The 22,415-nt window shown below is 41.3% G+C and overlaps 1 protein-coding gene across 3 annotated transcripts in view; it reads left to right on the top strand.

The window, feature by feature from the left end:
- The window catches only part of ARHGAP10 (Rho GTPase activating protein 10), a 327,164-nt gene that overhangs the window by 84,289 nt on the left and 220,460 nt on the right, over positions 1 to 22,415 (top strand). The window lies entirely within an intron of this gene.

Genomic DNA, 22,415 nt, shown 5'->3' with positions numbered 1-22,415 from the left:
CACTTCACTTCATTGTGCTTCGCAGATGCTGTTTTTTTCATATATTGAAGGTTTGTGGCAACCTTGTGTCAAGCCAAGTCTTCAGGCACCATTTTTCCAATAGCATTTGCTCACTTTTTGTCTCTGTCATATTTTGGTAGTTCTTGTTATAGTTCAAACTTTGTCATTATTATTATTATATTTGTTATGGTGGTCTGTGATCAGTGATCTTTAACGGTACTATGGCAAAGAAATCACAACTCACTGAAGGCTCAGCTGATGGTTTGCATTTTTTAGCAATAAAGTATTTTTTTAAAATTAAGGTATGTACGTTGTTTTTTAAAGACATAATGCTATTATTGCATACTTAATGAATCATAGCACAGTGAAAACATAACTTGTATATACTGGGAAACCACAAAATACGTGTGACTCGCTTTACTGCAACATTCGCATTATTGCAGTGATCTGGAATTGAACCTGCAATATCTCTGAGGTCTGTCTGCCTGTATTACATATTGTAAATCATCTAGAGATGATTTAAAGTATATAGGAGGGTGTGCATAGGTTATACGCAAATACCATGCCATTTTATATAAGGGACTTAAGCATCCTTGGATTTTGGTGTCCATGGGGATCCTGGAACAGTCCCCACTGGATACTGAGGGACGACTGTATTTCCTTTTTTTGTTCCTTGAGATGAGTTGGCTGGAATGTGGTCTTAGCTCCAGGCTGTCTGATAAAGAAAGCATGGTTCTCAGAGCTCTTGTTAACTGACCTATTGATTTAATCTTCAGCTATGATGGGGGTTGATGGGGTCTCTGTCTTAGGCAGAATGAGGATGACAGGGCTGGGTTTCCAGTGCTGGGTAGAAGTAGGAGTAGGATGTTGTCTGTATAAGGCCACGAACCTCAGAAAGGAATGGGACAGCATGTTCCAACCCATTTGCGGGAATGGCAGTTCCTGCCGGATAGCAGGAATCTATCCAAAGGCAGAAAGCAGTGGAGGGCAGTTACTACCAACCACAGAATTAACAGGACGCCTAATGCTTTTTAAAAAATTATTAGCTTAACTTTTTTTTTTTTTTTTTTGCGGTACGCGGGCCTCTCACTGCTGTGGTCTCTCCCATTGCGGAGCACAGGCTCTGGACGCGCAGGCTCAGCAGCCATGGCTCATGGGCCCAGCCGCTCCGCGGCATGTGGGATCCTCCCAGACTGGGGCACAAACCCGTGTCTCCTGCATCGGCAGGCAGACTCCCAACCACTGTGCCACCAGGGAAGCCCTAGTTTAACTTTTTAGTTTGGAAAATTTTGAGCATGCGCAAACAGAAAGGAAAATATAATTAAGCTACATGTGCTCAATATTCGCCTTTGATAACCATTGCCACACAACCAGCCTTGTTTCTCCTATACTCCTCACCACCCCACCGCCATTGTTTTGACAGAAAGCCCAGTATTATATCGTTTCATCCATAAATACTTCAGTGTATAACTCTCAAAGATAACTCTCTTTATGAACCAAAATATACTTGTCACACCTAAAAACAAATAATAATTCCTTGACATTACAAAGAATTGGGCCATATTCATTTTTTCCCCTGATATTCATTTACATTTTGTTTCCTCCTCATGCCTGCGTCCTGTAACAGTCGGTTTGAATCTGGATCCAAATACGTTGCATTTGACTGATAAGTTTCTAAGTCCCATTTAATCTATGGGTTTTTCTTTCTCCCTTTTCCCCTTGACAGGAATTCCTGATACTCTTCCATTCATTTTAAAAAACCTTTAAAATAGCACTCTTCCTGAGTTATCATTGAGTTATAATAATAAAATGGATAATAACGAAAGTAAAAAAAAAAGGCATTTGACCCATATTGACGTTATTTGGGTGTTTCTGTCTAATCTTGGTAGTCAGTGATCACTTTTTTTTTAAACCATGAAAATTGCGTGGCATCATTATGGCTACTTTTGGTTCATGAAATAGCTTTGAACACTTCGTAGACAACAAATCTTTGATGATTTCCTCGACACCAGCCTGAAACTTTTTTTTTGTGGCTGCATTGGGTCTTCGTTGCTGTGTGCGGGCTTTCTCTAGTTGCGGCGAGCGGGGGCTTCTCTTTGTTGCGGTGCTCGGGCTTCTCATTGAGGTGGCTTCTCTTTGTTGAGAACAGGCTCTAGGCATGCGGGCTTCAGTAGTTGTGGCTCGTGGGCTCAGTAGTTGTGGCTCATGGGCTCTAGAGCGCAGGCTCAGTAGTTGTGGCACACGGGCTTAGTTGCTCCGTGGCATGTGAGATCTTCCCGGACCAGGGCTCAAACCTGTGTCTCCTGCATTGGCAGGCGGATTCTTAACCACTGCACCACCAGAGAAGTCCCCAGCCTGAAACTTTTGCATAAGAAAAGATAGCTCCCTCAAGAAGTATCCAGTGTGGCCCTGGAGAGTAACTGGTAAAAAGTGAATTAAAATATGTTATACTAAGTGCTAAACAAAAGTATAGGGTGTGGTTGCCTGGGGAGGGGAGGAGCTAAGCCTGTGCTGGTTGGGAAAGGCTTTGTGAAAGAAGCAGTATTTGAACTGGAGCTTGTGGGGCAGAGATGTGGCTTGTGGGGGGTGTTTGTATAGTTTAACAAGCTCATACCCACCAACACAGGGACAAGGAGATAAGGAAGGCCTTTCAGGAGCTAAAGTGGATGCCAGTGCTTTCTGAGAACTTTGAAAAACTCGTGTTTTCCTTAAAATTGCCACAGAGTAGCAGCATGTTAAAAGCCACATATTTAAAAAAGGCATGCAAAATGATAGCTGTAAAGCAGAGGTAGAAATATTCTAAGATTGGTTCTCAGAGTTTAACAGTCTTTATGGTCACTTAATCTTTAAAATTGGTTAGTCAGTGGGCACATGAAAAGATGCTCAACATCACTAATCATTAGAGAAATGCAAATCAAAACTACAGGAGGTACCATCTCACACTCGTCAGAATGGCCATCTTTCAGAAGTTTACAAATAACAGATGCTGGAGAGGGTGTGGAGAAAAGGAACCCTCCTACACTGTTGGTGGGAATGTAAGTTGCTGCAGCCACTATGGAGAACAGTATGGAGGTTCCTCAGAAAAGTAGAGTTGCCATATGATTCAGCAGTCCCCCTCCTGAGCATATATCCACGCAAAACTATAATTCAAAAAGATACATGCACTCCTATATTCATAGCAGCACTATTTACAATAGCTAAGGCATGGAAGCAACCTATCCAGATGAATGGATAAAGAAGATGTGGTATATGTATGTGTACACACACACACACACACACACACACACACACAGACACACACACACTGGAGTATTACTCAGCCATAAAAAAGAATGAAATCATGCCATTTGCAGCAACATGGGTGGAACGAGTGATTATCATACTAAGTGAAGTAAGTCAGAAAGAGAAAGACAAATACCATATGATATCACTTATGTATGGAATCTAAAATATGACACGGGAATTCCCTGGTGGTCCAGTGGTTAGTACTCTGCACTTGCACTGCAAGGGGCACAGGTTCGATCCCTGGTTGGGGAACTAAGATCCCGCAAGCCACGCAAACAGAAACAGACTCACAGACAGAGAGAACAGAATTGTGGCTGCTGGGGCGGGTTGGGGGGATGGGGGAGGAATGGACCGGGAGTTTGGGGTTAGCAGATGCAAACTATTATATATAGAATGGATAAACAACAAGGTCCTACTGTACAGCACAGGGGACTGTATTCAGTTATCCTGGGATAAACCATTATGGAAAAGAATATAAAAAAGAATGTATACGTATGTATAACTGAATCACTTTGCTGTACAGCAGAAATCAACAAAACGTTGTAAATCAACTCTACTTCAATTAAAAAAAGGTAATTAGTATTTCCCAAAGTCCTAAATTAAATGATGGTGCAGCATAATAATTAGACATTTATAATTAAGGCTGAGTCATTAAAATGTTAAAAGATATCTATAATCTGTGTTTTAGAAGGCAAAGATCAATGCCAGATATTTTTTAAAAAGCTTTCCATCTCCTGAATAAATGTTAAAATGTAGGACTTAGGGCTTTAAGGTATGAAGACATGAGTCTGGAAGCTCCACAGTCAGGAAGACGTGCTTGTTTGTTGGTTTTGAGCCACTGGGTGTATCTGGTCATGTGCCTCCTCTCTACCTCAGTAGGCTAGATACACATGCATAGTTGAGCAAACGCTGTGGCCAGCACTGTGCCAAGCGCCATCGAGACAAAGGCATCGTTCCTCCCCTTGAGTGGCGGGCTGTCTGTTGGGGAGATTGCTGAAAGCGTGCATTGTGGTAACAGTTATTGGGGAATTCGGGGAAGGCGCTTTGGAGACATCATTTCTGGTCTGAGTTGACACATCAGAGTTAGCCAGGGAAGGAAAGATGGAAGTGAAGCCCCAGTTTCACTTCCTTAAGGGAAAATGGATTGAATTTGAGAATGAAGGAGGACTATGTTTGCATATCACTGCCCTGCCGCCCCCCCACTAGTGTCCAGCTCTGTAGCTATTCAAATGAAGTGTTGGAAAGTGGAGAGAAGGCCAGTCTGGGAAATCAGTGGTTCCCTCCATGTATGAAAGTCAAATTTCTTTGAATGGATGTGCTGTGTCCTTGAAAAGGCCAATATTGCCTTTTTCAGGACAGTGTTTTCAAGCGAGTAGTTTTTCCTGATAATATTGCCAACCTAGAGGTGGAGAGCCGGGCACCGTTAGTGGCCAGGATGGCTGTGTCGCTTCCGTGCGTGTCCTCCAAGGAAAGTCCTGTGCGGTGTTTCCCTGCCAGAATTCCAGACATGGTTCTCCCTGGCGTGGCAGGACATGCTGTACTTATCTGAGGTGGGCAGCTGTCCAGGAATTTAAGGACTTTTAAAATAGTGCTGTCGTGTTCATGGTGTTCTTTTGAAAGCCCTTCATGTTGCATTTACTTCTCTGCATGCATCCTGTCATCCTGTCTTTCAGTTTTTGTCTGTTGCTGAAATTTGACTCTCAGCGTCTGAAGGTTCTGGCACATCAGGGCATTTGCGTGAGACCCCGCGGGGGAGGGAAGCTTGGGGGAGGAGGGGGCGACTGAGCTGGCCAGCAGACACGGGGAGTGTCTTGTCCCGCAGCTGCATCCTTCTCTCCCTTGAGCAGGAAGACCCTGTGTGTACACAGACTTATTTTTTTTTGATGTGGACCATTTAAAAAAAATAGATTTATTATTTACTTTTGGTTGTGTTGGATCTTCGTTCCTGCATGTGGGCTTTCCCTAGTTGTGGTGGGCTACTCTTCGTTGGGGTGCGCGGGCCTCTCATTTCGGTGGCTTCTCCTGTTGTGGAGCACGGGCTCAGGCATGTGGGCCTCAGGAGTTGCAGCATGCGTGCTCAGTAGTTGTGGCACTTGGGCTTAGTTGCTCCGTGGCATGTGGGATCCTCCCGGACCAGAGATCGAACCCGTGTCCCCTGCATTGGCAGACGGATTCCCAACCACTGCGCCACCAGGGAAGCCCCATGTATACAGACTCTTTTGGCTTTTGAGACCTCTTTCTTTCTTTTATTTTCCCTTCCCCATGTTTTTCCCCACAACGGATTTCACTCTTGTGAAAACACTGGGCCAGGGAACACTTGCTGGGTGATTGGCCTTGAGCTTCCGTCTGGATAAAGAAGGCACTAGGCTTCTGAATCCTGAAGGCTTTTGTTAATACAGTAAGTCCCCTACATACGAACCGAGTTCCGTTCTGAGAACCTGGTGGTTAAGTCTAACGAAGTTAGCCTAGGTACCCAACTAATATCATTGGCTATATAGTACTGTACTGTAATAGTAATTACAGTATTACTGTACTGTAATACTTCTCTTACAAATAATGCATAAAAAACAAACACAAAAAATAAAACATTTTTAATCTTGCAGTACAGTACCTTGAAAAGTACAGTAGTACAGTACAACAGCTGGCATACAGGGGCAGGCATCAAGTGAACAGGCAAGAGGAGTTACTGACTGGAGGAGGGAGAGGAGGTGGGAGAGGGTAGAGCTGAAAGATTGTCAGCAATAGGAGACGGAGGCCAAGCTGCAATTTCACTCATGCCTGACGTTGATGGAACGCACGTTCGCATCTTTGAAAGTTCGAAACTTGAAGGTTCATATGTAGGGGACTTAACTGTAGTTTAGATGCTTCCAGGCAAGACACGATGGGTGTTTCTTCAGCCCTCGTCTGATTTGCTTCACTCCTTTCTCATCATTCTTTCATTTTCTCAAGGATCTTACAGAAGCATTTGGTTAAGTGATTTCTATATCTTTTGGGAGTTTTGACACTGATTTTTGTTTCAAACTTTCTCTGACTCTTTTAAAATTTCAAAAGTCCTTCATGATGTTCTTAAAATAATATTTGCTGGTTACAATGAACTAAATATCTTTTATTTCTGGGGAGGAATTTTTATGATATTCTTTCTTTAGTACACCCTAGGGCAGTGGTTCTCAAAGCTGGGTCCCTGCACTAGTAGCAGTAGCATCACCTGGGAACTTGCTAGAAATGCACATTCTTGGGTCACACCCCAGACCTACTGAATCAGGAACTCTGGGGTGGGGCCCATCAGGCTGTGTTTTAATAAGGCCTCCAGGTTATTGTGCAACCTGCTGACAGCAGAACCACTGGCCTAGGGTGCAAGTGAGATCTCCACCGGCTTTCGTCATGGTCTTGTAGCTAGATCTGTCTGAAAGTTGGAAACACTATGAATGGCTTTCTGACGACTTTATGCTTCCCAGGATGTTAAAGTAGTCTTCAAGACCCTAAGCTTTCACTTGTCGTTTCCAAAGGGTTTTGGACTATATTAGTTTATTATAAAGGAACAAGTTTCTGCTGTTCGGAATTTTAGCGTGCCTTAATTTGTGTTTAACATTGCTTACGAGTTTCTATAGTGTGATAAGTATCCAAGGTATTACATGCCATCGGAAAGATTGTGCCTTTAGTGTTATCTAATTCTATGGTGTATCAAACCTACTTTAATCAGTTCTTTTACAGATAAAGTGACACATTTTTTTTATGCAGAATTCTCTTGGCAGTCACATTCAGCTGGGAAAGAATATCCCTTGAACTTACAGAAACATTTCTCGGTTTAGTTTAAAAACTGTTCAGTGTTCTACATTTTTTTTTAAACTTTTTTTTTTTTTTTTGGCTGCATGCAGCTTGTGGGATCTTAGTTCCCTGACCAGGGATCAAACCTGGGCCCACAGCAGTGAAAGCGTGGAGTCCTAACCACTGGACCACCAGGGAATTCCCTCCTGTCAGTGATGGAAATTCATGAAGAACTTTTCTCCTTGGAACTGACCTTTACAATTGGACAGCACTGTTTTTCTTGTACATTCATTACAATTCAGTCAGAGGCAGATGTCATTGTGAAACCTGTTCTTCAGGAATGCACCTTTTGAGATCTTTCTCTGACCTAGAATCCTCTAGAGGCCACAGTCGGGGCTAACTCAAATCAGACTTCTGTCATGAGCGCACGTGTCACAGGCAGGAGGCCTGGGCTCCTCGCTGACCCTTTTCGTGTGCGGCCTTGCCTCCTGACTCAGTGTCTTTGCCATTGGTGACTCACTGTCATCTGTGCCCTCGCAGCCTTGTCATCATCAGATGCTCCTTCCCTACTGAAACTTACGTTTCCTGTGTTTCAGCTCCTTGGGCTTGTTCTCTGCTTCTGCGGAATCAGCTCGCTCTTGCCATAAACTGGTCAATCCTGACGTGAAAGAGTAAAGAGCAGGCGTGGGTTCCTGCTGTTTACTCCCCCACCTCCAACAGGGGGCGCCAGAATGTAACCAGTCCGCGCAGTCGGCTCTCTCATCCAGAGGACTGGTTCCCTTAGTGGGAATTAGTTCAGCTGAATCCACAGTTTCATGAGGAAACTATTTTCATTCAGATCCTGTCGTGAAACACTCAAAGGTATGGCCTAGACTCCTAAAACGAAGAGCTGAGGGGGAACTTAGGGAAACTTAGATTTAACCCCTTCAATGAAAAAAAAAAAAGGGGGGGGGAACAGGAACAGTGAGGTGGAGGGATTTGATTTACAGCACAAGTTAGTGACAGAGATGAAAAGAGCATCTTTCTCCCATCTCCTGGTCCTTGCCTTGAGCTCCTCGAGATTTAATACCCTCCCCTCCCCCTTCGAATATGGGTGAGGTGTATCCCCCAGGCAGCAGTCAGGAGGAGACGTGAATTTGGTTTTTAATTCTCCTGGCCTGTTTGGACAGCTGTAGCCCCTCACTGCTTCAATCAGCAAACCACTTAAGGACCGCTGAAGGAAGAAATTATGAACCCTGATGGTGGATGGGAGACCTGCCATTGAGACCTTCTGGATGGGTCGAGGAAGTACCAGTATTAGTACCTAAAGAGTGGGTGCTGGCATCTTGGAAGAAAATCCCAGACGCCATAGTATCTGGGATTTAAGGGAGCACCCCTTAAAGAAACGGTGCAGCTCCAAGATTCTTGATGGTACAGAGGAAGAAATGTGTGGGGAAAACCAGATATTGGTGACTGAGCTGAAAAGTGATTTGGAAGAGTTGGACTCTGAAAAAGCTTTAGAAATATCTGAAGTATATTTTGCTTATTGTCTTTTTAAAAAGTGTACACAAGAGGGATGTGTGATAAAAATATATCTAAATGCCCAAAGAGCTTTTTCAGTAAATATAAAAGCTCTTAGAGTTAAGATAGTAAATGAAGATGTCATCATCATTTTTTTTTAATAGTATGTAAAAATATGGAGTGTCTTAGTATTAGTGGCATGTTAGATTTAATGAATCGCAGTACTGCAGTGGTGATGGGAATTGTTAGAGGTCCAGGGGAAGACTAGTGGCCATGATAGTGTAGTGGAAAGAATATGGATTTTGGAAGCCGTGGCAGCCATGAGGCACCCCCAGATCTCCTGCATCAGGGAGTGGAATCGACCGTTGGGCCCAGCTGCTGTAAGGTTCCATCGCTGCTTTAGTGTGAAGGCCACGGGTTCCAAGCCTGCCCCCAGCCAGTGAGTGAGCACAGCAGGGGTACTAAAGCAGTCTCATTCCTGGGGACTCTGGAGTCCTCTGACAGGCAGCCTTGGCTCGAGGAGTCCCTGATGGTCTGGTCAGACTTTTTCTAGAACTGCACTGCAGTCTAACATGCATCCACCCCACCTTCCTTCTCCCACCTTGTCTCCTTCCCCTGGGGCCAGATCTGCGTTGCTTGCCTCTTCCAGCCTCCCCTGGCTCCCTCTCCCTTTTCTCTCATAGATGTTTCCCCTAATAAATTTCTTGTATTTCGAGCCCTGTCTTGGTGTCTGCTTTTTAGAGGACCTGGTCTAATCCAGACATAGACTGTTCTGAAGGAGAGAGAACGTGTCCATACAGGAGACTCAACGTGGGCCTTCACGGTGACTGTTATCACCAGCAGCAGGAAATGTTGCATTGATCCAGAAATGCTGTTCTTTATACTACTAAATTTGTGAGAGAATCCCACTTCGTTCATAAAACAAATATGTTTGAATGCCCATTATGAGCTGGGCAGTGTTCTAGCACCTGAGGATACAGTGAGGACTTAGGCCCTTTTCCAGGATGAGGTGTTTAGCTCGTGGCTGCATAGCAGAACGAGCTATCAAGGGCCTTTCTGCCTCAGGCCCTCCCTTTTCCCTCTTGGCCACTCAAGGAGCCCAGCCCTCACAGAAGGACTGGAGAGCTCGTCTCTTTGTTGTTGGTCAGAAGTGTAGGTGTTCTTTTCTGAATAGTTCTCCTTTCTACTTCTGTCTCTGTGTCGTATTTTCTTTCTAATTTTTATTGGAGTATAGTTGATTTACAAGGTAGTGTTAGTTTCAGGTGTACAGCAGAGTGAATCAGTTATACATATACATATATCCACTTGTTAAAATTCTTTTCCCATGTAGGCCATTATGGAGTATTGAATAGAGTTTGTCTCATATTTTCTCGATTCAGTAGTTCATTGCCTTCTTATTCATGAGGTTCCATTTCTACCTGTGCCCCTGAGTAATACCATTCACCTCGGAAATTAAAATTTTCTTATTGAAAGCTACAAACCCACCCAATTTCCAGTTCTCTCATGAAGCTTTTACAGCTTTCTGACTGGCTTATCTTTTACTCCGGTGGGGTTTTATTCCTTCTCATCATGTTCTGCCCAAGTATTTATTTTGTCTAAAAAATACAAGCCAGGTCTTTGTGTCCCTCAGGCACAGAGGGAATGAGGCTCGAGGTTAAATATCTGCACATCCTTATTAGGTTAACTCACTCCTACTAAACCCAATAGCTTTTGTTGGAAGATTCTCGATTTTTCCTAAGTATGATTGAAAACAACGCCAAAAACCTTTACTGGTGGGGTCTGTTTGATTTAAATAATGAGTAAAATTGGTACTTTTTTTCGATTAATGTCCTTCAAAACTGATGCTCCCCTCTCCCCGCCACGAACGCTAAGATATTTGTAGAAGACAGGCATTAAGTGAACCTTAAAATTTTGTGATACAATGACCTAACATCTTTTTTGAGAGCTAGGTCATGGCCAAACCTCGAGGGAATTAACTTCTCGGAGCAGAAGTTGTCAGACCTTGAGCTCAAATCCTCTTGTTTTGTTAGGTGTCAAGCTACTCAGAGTTTAGGATTGAAAGTTGATAAAAACTCGGGAGTTTTTATTCTTGGACTGTCTGAATGAAAGCATAAGTGTGGTAAGTGAAGTCATGAATTTGGAATATATGTCAGTATTTTACAAATTATGGTTCCTAGGCTTTTCAGTGAAGTTGCCTTGGTCTGAAAGAATCAGACATCCAAGGAGCCATTTCATATTAATTGGCTCCTGATTTTCAGGTGTAAACTCTGCAGAATTAATGTGCAGTCCCTCTGCACCTGTGTCCTCTTTAGAGCTTTGTGTACAGGTTCATTAAGACGCTCTCCAGTTCTTGTCAGTTTGAGCTATTAGCTCTATAAAATTTAATTTCATTTTTACATTAATTTTTTCTCTACCAGGAGGGATCAGCTTAGCCTGTGCTGTACTTAAAAATAAAATATCATCCAGGGATTTATTTATTTTGAAGTTAAAATTGCTTCTAGCATGATATACTCTTCTTTGTTTTACTTAATTGTGTTAAGCAGACAGAGAGCAGGTATTATCCTTCTTTATAGTTGGGAATATGCAGGCAACAAAAGAGAATTATTTTTCCTATGGTCTAAAAACAGAACTAGTTCAGACAAAGGCCAAGTGAGAAAATGTTGGTCTCCTATTTGTCTCTGCAGCAGGGTTCTTTTAGAAAAACCAATTGTGAAACTTTTTCATTTTTTGCCAACATTAGAGCCTTTTAAAAAAAAAGTGGGAGGACTCTATTCTTCGTTTAAATTTTCCCTTGAAGATTTCAGCCTAGATTAATGGGGGAAGGTATAGCACAGGGTGAGACTGGTTAGATGGAGAAAAAGGTAGCAAAGGATGCATGTGGATGGGGAGTAATCTCATTAATTAAAGTGAATTGGTTTAATCAGGAGAAAAATCTTGTTTAGGAATATTGAGAAAGATAGTACTGAAATCAGTTTGACAAGATTGTTTAAGGTTCTGAAATTTAAAAAAATGTTAATCTGGATTCTCAGTTGCATGGTCTGAACAGAGAGAGAGTTTATTAAAGAATATTAGGTAACTTCCAGTATCTTTATCAGTTTTGGGGAACCGGGAATGATGCTGAGAGTTGCACTACAGAGCTGGGCTTGGAGAAGACAGTCACCACTGTTGCCACCAGGTGTGTAGAACAGTACAGTGTGCACCAGGCAACACCACTGCCCCTGGTGGTTGTTGGTAGAACTGCTGCATCTGGAAGGAATTGTTGCTACCACCCACCAGAATCTCTGTTCACTGTTTTTTAAGCACTAGCTTCCAAATCAAATTCTTGAGTGGGAACATCTGATTAGTGGAACTCTGGCCAGGTGCCAGGACCTCATGGAAGATGGCAGGGAAAGCAAGTGTCTGTGATTTTCAGCTTTTATAGTAGAAGGTGGGTTTTGCCCTATTTGGGAGGAGAATTCCTCAAACATAGGAAGGGGTTTCAAGTACCAGGTAGCCCAAAAGGGCAGATATACACTACCTATAATGTTTATGCCTGACTGTAAGGCAACACCATTTTCCCATGAAAAGATTAAACAAAAAATTTTTGGATAGCTTGAACTTACACACTTTTAGGTATGCATTTATGTGTCTGCTAGATAATCAGATGTGTATTTTCATTATTTAGTTGATTAAATGTGTGTCTGTATTTAAAAATTAAATTATCAATGTATACTTTAGGAATATCTTCCCCATTTATTTCATGAAAAAGTTATTCCAACGCTTGACGACTTTGACATCAGTGTGTTTATCACGGACACATTCGGAAGTTTTCAGCACAGCTTTCCTCATGGCCACATCCGTCTGAGTTATTTGAGATACAGCCCCTTTTAAAATATCTTTCTGATGCTTTCATTGGAAATTTTATCTCAAGTCACAGGTACCCCCTTAGTGCACATTTGGACAGTCTCACTTAAAAAAATTATCCCTGAGATGTATTTTTATGACTTTCTTTTTTAAAAAATTTACTTTGTTGAAGTCCAGTTGATTTACAACGTTGTATTAATTTCTGCTGTACAGCAACGTGATTCAGTTTTACATATATGTACATTCATGACTTTCTTAATGCAACTACTTAGCTTGTTTTTTTAGAGCGGTTTTTATATTACTGACCACTTAAAAGTGGTCAGTAATATTACTGACTTATTTGAGGTCATCTCCTGAACGATAAATAAATCTCTTAAATTTCTTAGCTTCCCCTTGCGTTTGTAACCCAGACCTGTTTGTGAGCTCTAAGCAGCTGAAACTAGATGTGATTGGGGCCGTTTTAGGCTAAGATTCCTCAAACAATTCTTTGTTCATCAAAATGATGGGGAGTGCACTCCTTCAGGAGAGTATAAGAATTCTTATATAGGGCTAAGTCCCTTTTTTCCTAAGGGACAAGTTCGGGAAAAATATTCCTTATGTTCAGATATGTATGAGGGTTCCTTGACATCCTTTCTCAAGGTTCTGTTTCAAGGAAAAATAAGAAACATGTCTTTGCTGAACGGTTTCTTTGCTGCTGTTCTTGACATTGGAATTGGAAAGTCGCGTTTTCGCTTCAGTCTAATGAAATGGGAAGTCTCTGGACGGTCATGGGAGAAAATTGTGGAAATTCTCCTTTGCTCTCAGATTATGCATTCCTTTGGGGTCAAGAACACATGGAATCCAGGCTTAAAATAACGAGGTCCGTGGGGGAATGGACATAATTCCTTCTGTTTCATTAGACTCAGTCTGTCCTCGTTAGTGCTGAGTGATTAGGAAGGCAGGATGTCCTGCTTCTGCTGGTTTATTCATTGTTTGACCTGGACTGAGACTTGAAAAAAATTACTAAAGCTATCCTAGGATGCAGTTCTGCCTTTGTTGCCTTTTACTGAATATGGGTTTCTGGTCCTAAGCCCCATTAGCATTAGAATGTATCAATACATCAGAACTTAGCCTTTGATCTCAAACGTGAGGGAAATTTAAAGTACCGGCAGTGGTTTCTCCCCCCACCCCCGGTAGAGTCTGATTCTCTTCCGGTCAGCTAGTATTGTCAAGAGATTCTCAGCTTTGGCTTAAACTGTAGGGGAAGGTAAAGATATTTACCCTATCTTTTCTTTCCTTTTTTAGACATTTAAGCTCTCATATCCAAATGTCTTACAAAAAGGGGTTTCAGACTCTACAGTGGGAAAAAATGTAATCCTTCAGACTGTTATATAATAAGCTTGTTCTTTTACTTTGGATTGTGAAGTTTGGATGGATTCTGTGGTTTGCCATCATAAGGCAACATGGAAATGTAGTTTGCGTTTCTGCCTCTCCCAACTCATGTGGAATCCCTGAATCAGAGAGATGGGTGGGACCTCAGGGGTTTCCTCGGCCAACTTCCTCTCAGTGCAGGAATCTGTGACTCTGTCTCTGGACACCTGTCACTTGCTTCTACTTGTTGATACGGAAGGAGCGGTGGGTGGGGAGGTGTCACATTACCTTGCTGGGTCCATTGTAATTTGTACTGAATTCCTCTTGATGGCGAACCCAAACCTGCTCTGTAGCTTCTCCTCCTTAGACCTGGTTTTGTCCTCTTCAAGCAAATCAAAATGATTTTTCCTTCTCTCATGTGATACCCTTTTAAATATTTGAAGACAGCTTTCATCATTTTCCCTCTCAATGTTCTCTTCCTCCCAAGTCTCATTAAACACCTCTGATTTTTTTTTTTAAACCTGTTCCTTCTACACGTTTTTAGCCTTCTCTTCTCACATTCCTGCTTTGCCTCAGTTAGAGAAGGTCTCTCTTAAAATATGGTGACCATACTGTCGAGATAGGTTCTGATTTTACAGGACACAGTTGTATGATTACCTTGTTTGGATTTGAACAATATATGTAACCTATATATGTGTTCATTATCTTCTAGGACAATTTAACTACTTTAGTTCATGCTGAACTTTCAGTTAACTCAAATTTTTAGGGGCTACGGCCCCCGTTAAAGTCCACTGTTAAGTTCACATGAGCTGTTGTTAAGATACCTTTTACACTTGAGCATTTGCCTTTCAAGACTGAAACCTGGCTGATTGCTTATCTCAGGCAAATTCTGTGGTGCCACTTTTGCATCCTTTTTAGGTCGAGAGCTACTCGAGCTGTGATTCTCTCATGCAGCCTTCAACCTTCCCTCCCAACTGTTGGTGCCTTGCAAACGTACATTTAAAAAATATACAAACAAATATATAAGAGTAAGAAGAACATCTTATGCTGTGATTCTCAAGAGAATTCTCTCAGGCAGGGTTGAGTCAACCATGGCCCATGGGCCAAACCCACCTCACCTATTTTATAAATGAAATTTTGATGGACCACAGCTATACTCATTGATACACTATGTATGACTGCTTTTGTGCTGAAATCGCAGAGTTGAGTAGTTGGAAACCGAGGCTGTATGACCCAAAGCCTACATTATTTACTACCTGGCCTTCTGTAGAAAAAGTTGGCTGACCCCTGTTCTAAGGTGAGGCCAACTGATTCATTAACATGTTTTATGTTGATGTAGATACAAGACTATCCAAATCTCTTTCCAAGGCGCATTAGCAAGGCTTCTTATGACATTTTTTTGGGTGGCTGGTTCAAGTATTTTATGGGAAAAAATATAGTTATATAGTCTTATATGTGTGGTTATAAAAAATCACATTCTAAATTTGCTTTCTCTCTAAATTATTTGATTGATTTTTAATGTGTTAGTATTTGAAAGCGCTTCTCCGTACTATTACCGCGGCTGTCTCTTTCAGATTTGGAAACTTTCCCCACCAGAAATTGTCTTAGAGTCTTAGGTGCCGTCCCTAAAGTTGGTATGCATGTACTTCTGGGAAAGAAGAGTCACGTTTTGGCATTAGAAAACTTCCACGCACTTATTACTAGCTTCCATACACTTATTACTAGCACTTCTAGTAATATTATATAGCACTTCTGTGAACTTATAAAAGGAACTGAGAGATTTCATGGAATCTCTATTTTGAGAAAAAGAAGAAAGCCATCTTTGTTGTTCAGTCTACATTGCCTTACTCTGAAGCTTTTACCAGCTACTTCATGATTTTGTCCTTGAACAGAATGCCTAGGGTTCAATTCAGAAATGACATAATCAGACTTTCTTAAGGAAGGAAAATGATAATTTTAAATAAAAAATTAAAAAAAAATTAAAACATTTTTTTAATTAAAGAATTGCATTAGAGTGGTGCCTGTCACAACTACTGTTTTCTTTGTTTTGGAAACAGGCTTATTGACCTGCCAATGGTAAGGGGGAAACTCCTTATATATTTTGTCTATGCTAGTGCTAGCCCTTGAAGGTCAGACAAATATTGCATCAAATTCTCCAAGTGAAGGACAAATATAAAATTGCTCGTGTGGAATCTTTGTGTCCTCGTCCTTTTGTGAATGACAATGTTTACTCCAGGGTATGGAGTTTCAGGGTTTGAATTTTAAAAGGTCTTCGTGTACCCATGTTGTTGATGCCCACATCTAGCCCCGACTGAGCATCTCCGGGTCCTGTTCTGACGGCCACTGGAGCCCATCGGATCTCGTCCACCTCCTCCCCTGCTTCCTGACTTCTTCAGGGGCTTTAGTGATGCTGAATTGCTGGTACTTCCGTGCACTGGAAATGCTGTTTTCCCCTCTCTCATGGAGGGCCTTTGTTTTACTCTTGTCCTTTGCCTGGAGAACTCCTGTACCGTGTTTCAGGCCCAGGTCTGCATTATCCCCTCAGGAAGTCTTCCCTCACCCAGGCAGCTTCCTGTTCTCACCCACACTGTGCACACCACATCATGTTACGCTGATGGGCTTACATCTCTCGGGCGTACTCTTACCGCAGGTGAATCGAACTGCTCACCTTCTCCCTGCCTTGCTAGAGACAGTCTCACAAAGCCCAGTGGATGTCCTCCGAAACTCCTGTTCACCTCTCTTAAAGGGCCTTCAGCCCAGCAAGTGCTCTCCTCCCTGTTTGTAACGATTCCTTCTTTCATGCCCCGCTTTATTCAGACTTCTCCCCACACCTCAAATCTTGAGAACTGACCTTGCCTTGTACTTCTCGAAAAAAATAACTATCTGGTAGCAACTCCTTCAGCTTCTGTTCGTGAAACCTACAAACCCATTAGAATGGGCCGTTGCTTTCTCCTTGCTTCCTATTACAAGCGCAGGCGGGATCTCTACTCCTGTGACGGGTCAGCATTCCGTTTCCTCCCACGTTAGAGACTTTGAACCATCTTTTCTGGAGTCTTCGCATGGGCATGGAGATGTGCTGTCATCTTTTTTTTTTTTTTTTAACATCTTTATTGGAGTATAATTGCTTTACAGTGTTGTAATGTTGTGTGGGTTTAAGTACTGATCTTCTTAAAAAACAATCTGCCTTCACTTTACCTCGTGTTCTGTTTCAACCATTGTCTTCTTTTGATTCTGTCCTTCGTGGCCGTCCTTTTGAAGAAGGGTCGTTCCCACAAATGTCCTCACCCTTTATTTATAAACCAACTCCAGTCTGGCCCTTTCTCCCTCCTTTCCGTGGATATTGCTGAGATCTCATTCATTCTTTAATTTCTCTGCAGCTCACACAGTTAAACCCCTGTCTTGCTTCATCCAGCCTCCACGGACGATCAAATGTGGGTTTGTTTATTCAGGACCACTAGTAGGCTAGGTCCAGATGTGGATGCCTAGGAGATGATACTGGTGCTAAGGGAAGTGAGCTTTAAATTATTTTGAGATGTTGTGTGTCAGTTGGATCACCTTGAAAATGTATGGAAGAGCCTCTCATCTGCTTTCCCAGGTGGACCTTGGGGCATTCCGTATTGTTTCGAGTCGTCAGGATTCCTGGCATGTGCTGCTGTGTCCCTGCTCTGCTCTTTGGTTTGCCCTTGTTGCAGGTCACGTGGCCTACAATATGAAGAGGATAAAATGATCGTATTTTGAAGATGATCCCTTTCCATTGACTAGTGATTGCTCTTAATTCTGTCTGTTGCCTCAACTCTTTGATACCTAAGTAACAAATTGTCAGGGCTGGAGTGAGTGAAGTCCGGTGGCCGGCCTGGGGAAGAGAGTTTAAGCAAGCTCTGGGCATCTCGAGTGTGGACAGGATCATTTTTTTCTGAGGATTCTGCATCTCACTGGATGAATGGTCTCTTTGGGAGAAACCCGTCCATCATGAAACACTGCAAAGGAGCCTAGGGTTAAATGAAGAATCCTTTCCTGTTGTGAGTCACTTATTTTTTTCTGTAATTTTAAGCTTGGATTTTTGGGGGGCTTTTTTGGTAACAAGAGGGATGGCACATTGTTGTCAAGTGTTTTGAGGGTTGCTTTTCTATTCTGAATCCTTCTGGAGGTGGTGAGAACGCTACTACTCACTAGCACATTGTGGTTAAATGCATTCTCCTTCGGTAAATATTCCCTTCTATGTGCATTTTCAGCATTGTTTGTTGTAGATTCTTTTTTTATTTTATTTTTATTAAAAAATTTTAAATCGTAGTATAGTTGATGTACAGTATTATGTAAGTTACAGGTGTGCAGTATAGTGATTCACAATTTTTTTAACATCTTTATTGGAGTATAATTGCTTTACCAATGGTGTGTTAGATTCTGTTTATAACAAAGTGCAGCAGCTATACATAAGCACATATCCCCATATCTCCTCCCTCTTGTGTCTCCCTCTCACCCTCCCTCTCCCACTCCTCTAGGTGGTCACAAAGCACCGAGCTGATCTCCCTGTGCTATATAGCTGCTTCCCACTAGCTATCTATTTTATATTTGGTAGCGTATATACGTCCATGCCTCTCTCTCACTACGTCCCAGCTTATGCTTCCCCCTACCCGTGTCCTCAACTCCATTCTCTATGTCTGTGTCTCTATTCCTGTCCTGCCCCTAGGTTCTTCAGAGCCTTTTTTTTTTTTACATTCCATATATGTGTGTTAGCATACGGTATTTGTTTTTCTCTTTCTGACTTACTTCACTCTGTATGACAGACTCTAGGTCCATCCACCTCACTACAAATAACTCAATTTCGTTTCTTTTGATGGCTGAGTAATATTCCACTGTGTATATATACCACATCTTCTTTATCTGTTCATCTGTTGATGGACAACTTAGGTTGCTTCCACGTCCGGGCTATTGTAAATAGAGCTGCAATGAACATTGCGGTACATGACTCTTTTCGAATTATGGTTTTCTCAGGGTATATGCCCAGTAGTGGGATTGCTGGGTCATATGGTAGTTCTATTTTTAGTTTTTTAAGGAACGTCTGTACTGTTCTCCATAGTGGCTGTATCAATTCACATTCCCACCAGCTGTGCAAGAGGGTTCCGTTTTCTCCACACCCTCTCCGGCATTTATTATTTATAGATTTTTTTTGATGATGGCCATTCTGATTGGTATGAGTAGATACCTCATTGTGGTTTTGATTTGCATTTCTCTAATGATTAGTGATGTTGAACATCCTTTCATGTGTTTGTTGGCAGCCTGTATATCTTCTTTGGAGAAATATGTATTTAGGTCTTCTGCCCATTTTTGGATTGTATTGTTTGTTTTTTTGATATTGAGCTGCATGAGCTGCTTGTAAATTTTGGAGATTAATCCTTTGTCAGTTGTTTCATTTGAAAATATTTTCTCCCATTCTGAGGGTTGTCTCTTCGTCTTTTTATGGTTTCCTTTGCTGTGCAAAAGCTTTTAAATTTCATTAGGTCCCATTTGTTTACTTTTGTTTTTATTTCCATTTCTCTAAGAGGTGGGTCAAAAAGGATCTTGCTGTGATTTATGTCATAGAGTGTTGTGCCTATGTTTTCCTCTAAGAGTTTTATAGTGTCTGGCCTTACATTTAGGTCTTTAATCCATTTTGAGTTTACTTATTTATTTATTTTTTATTTATTTATTTTTTTTGCAGTACTCGGGCCTCTCACTGTTGTGGCCTCTCCCGTTGTGGAGCACAGGCTCTGGACGCGCAGGCTTAGCGGCCATGGCTCACAGGCCCAGCCGCTCCGCGGCACGCGGGATCCTCCCACACCGGGGCATGAACCTGTGTCCCTCGCATTGGCAGGTGGACTCCCAACCACTGCGCCACCATGGAAGCCCCATTTTGAGTTTATTTTTGTGTATGGTATTAGGGAGTGTTCTAATTTCATTCTTTTACCTGTCCAGTTTTCCCAGCACCACTTATTGAAGAGGCTGTCTTTTCTCCATTGTATATTCTTGCCTCCTTTATCAAAAATAAGGTGACCATATGTGTGTGGGTTTATCTCTGGCTTTCTCTCCTGTTCCATTGATCTATATTTCTGTTTTTCTGCCAGCACCGTACTGCCTTGGTTGTTGTAGCTTTGTAATATAGTCTGAAGTCTTGGAGCCTGATTCCTCCAGCTCCGTTTTTCTTTCTCAAGATTGCTTTGGCTATTCGGGGTCTTTTGTGTTCCATACAAATTGTGAACATTTTTGTTCTAGTTCTGTGAAAAATGCCATTGGTTGTTTGAGAGGGATTGCATTGAATCTGTAGATTGCTTTGGGTAGTATAGTCATTTTCACAATGTTGATTCTTCCAATCCAAGAACATAGTGTATCTCTCCAACTGTTTGTATCATCTTTATTTTCTTTCATCAGTGTCTTATAGTTTTCTGCATACAGGTCTTTTGTCTCCTTAGGTATGTTCATTCCTAGGTATTTTATTCTTTTTGTTGCAATGGTAAATGGGAGTGTTTCCTTAATTTCTATGTCAGATGTTTCATCATTAGTGTATAGGAATGCAAGAGATTTCTGTGCATTAATTTTGTATCCTGCTACCCTACCAAATTCATTGATTAGCTCTACTAGTTTTCTGGTAGCATCTTTAGGATTCTCTGTGTATAGTATCATGTCATCTGCAAACAGTGACAGCTTTACTTCTTCTTTTCCAATTTGGATTCCTTTTTCTTCTCTGATTGCTGTGGCTAAAACTTCCAAAATTATGTTGAATACTAAGTGGCGAGAATGGGCAACCTTGTCTTGTTCCTGATCTTAGAGGAAATGATTTCAGTTTTTCACCATTGAGGACGATGTTGGCTGTGGGTTTGTCATATATGGCCTTTATTATGTTGAGGTAAGTTCCCTCTTTGCCCACTTTCCAGAGAGTTTTTATCATAAATGCGTGTTGAATTTTGTCGAAAGCTTTATCTTCATCTATTGAGATGATCATATGGTTTTTCTCCTTCAACTTGTTAATATGGTGTATCACATTGATTGATTTGGGTATATTGAAGAATCCTTGCATTCCTGGGATAAACCCCACTTGATCATGGTGTATGATCCTTTTAATGTGCTGCTGTATTCTGTTTGCTAGTATTTTGTTGAGGATTTTTGCATCTATGTTCATCAGTGATATTGGCCTGTAGTGTTCTTTCTTTGTGACATCTTTGTTTGGATTTGGTATCAGCGTGATGGTCGCCTTGTAGAATGAGTTTGGGAGTGTTCCTCCCCCTGCTATATTTTGGAAGAGTTTGAGAAGCATAGGTGGTAGCTCTTCTCTAAATGTTTGAAAGAATTCGCCTGTGAAGCCATCTGGTTCTGGGCTTTTGTTTTTTGGAAGATTTGTATTCACAGCCTCATTTTCAGTGCTTGTGATTGGTCTGTTTATATTTTCTATTTCTTCCTGGTTCAGTGTCGGAAGGTTGTGCTTTTTAAGAATTTGTCCATTTCTTCCAGATTGTCCATTTTTTGGTAGATAGCTGCTTGTAGTAATCTCTCATGATCCTTTGTATTTCTGAAGTGTCAGTTGTTACTTCTCCTTTTTCATTTCTAATTCTATTGATTTAAGTCTTCTCCCTTTTTTTCATGATGAGTCTGGCTAATGGATTATCAGTTTTGTTTATCTTCTCAGCTTTTAGTTTTATTGATTTTTGCTACTGTCTCCTTCATTTGTTTTTCATTTATTTCTGATCTGATCTTTATGATTTCTTTCGTTCTGCTACCTTTGGTGGTTTTTTTTGTTCTTCTTTCTCTAATTGCTTTAGGTATAAGGTTAGGTTGTTTATTTGAGATTTTCTCGTTTCTTGAGGTAGGATTGTATTGCTATAAACTTCCCTCTTAGAACTGCTTTTGCTACATCCCATAAGTTTTGGGTTGTCATGTTTTCATTGTCATTTGTTTCTAGGTATTTTTTGATTTCCTCTTTGATTTCTTCAGTGATCTCTTGGTTATTTAGTAGTGTGTTGTTTAGCCTCCATGTGTTTGTATTTTTTGCAGATTTTTTTTCCTGTAATTGATATCTAGTCTCATAGTGTTGTGGTCAGAAAAGATACTTGATACGATTTCAATTTTCTTAAATTTACCAAGGCTTGATTTGTGACCCAAGATATGATCTATCCTGGAGAATGTCCCATGAGCACTTGAGAAGAAAGTGTATTCTGTTGTTTTTGGATGGAATGTCCTATCAATATCAATTAAGTCCATCTTGTTTAATGTGTCATTTCAAGCTTGTGTTTCCTTATTTATTTTCATTTTGGATGATCTGTCCATTGGTGAAAGTGGGGTGTTAAAGTCCCGTACTCCGTTTGTGTTCCTGTTGATTTTCTGTTTTATGGCTGTTAGCATTTGCCCTATGTGTTGAGGTGCTCCTATGTTGGGTGCATAAATATTTACAATTGTTATAACTTCTTCTTGGATTGATCCCTTCATCATTATGTAATGTCCTTCTTTGTCTCTTGTAATAGCTTCACAACTTTTAAAGGTTATACTCCATTTATAGTTATTAAGAATATTGGCTGTATTCCTCATATTGTACTTTATTTCCTTATACCTTATTTTATTTTTTAATATTTATTTATTTAGTTATTCATTTTGGCTGATCTGGGTCTTAGTTGTGGCATGTGGACTCTAGTTGCCCAGCCAAGGAT

The sequence above is a fragment of the Stenella coeruleoalba genome, assembly GCF_951394435.1.
Source record: "Stenella coeruleoalba genome assembly, chromosome: 4".
Classification (NCBI taxonomy): Eukaryota; Metazoa; Chordata; class Mammalia; order Artiodactyla; family Delphinidae; genus Stenella; species Stenella coeruleoalba.
Note: the sequence above shows the minus strand (reverse complement) of the source record. Positions and strands in the feature narration are given on the sequence as shown.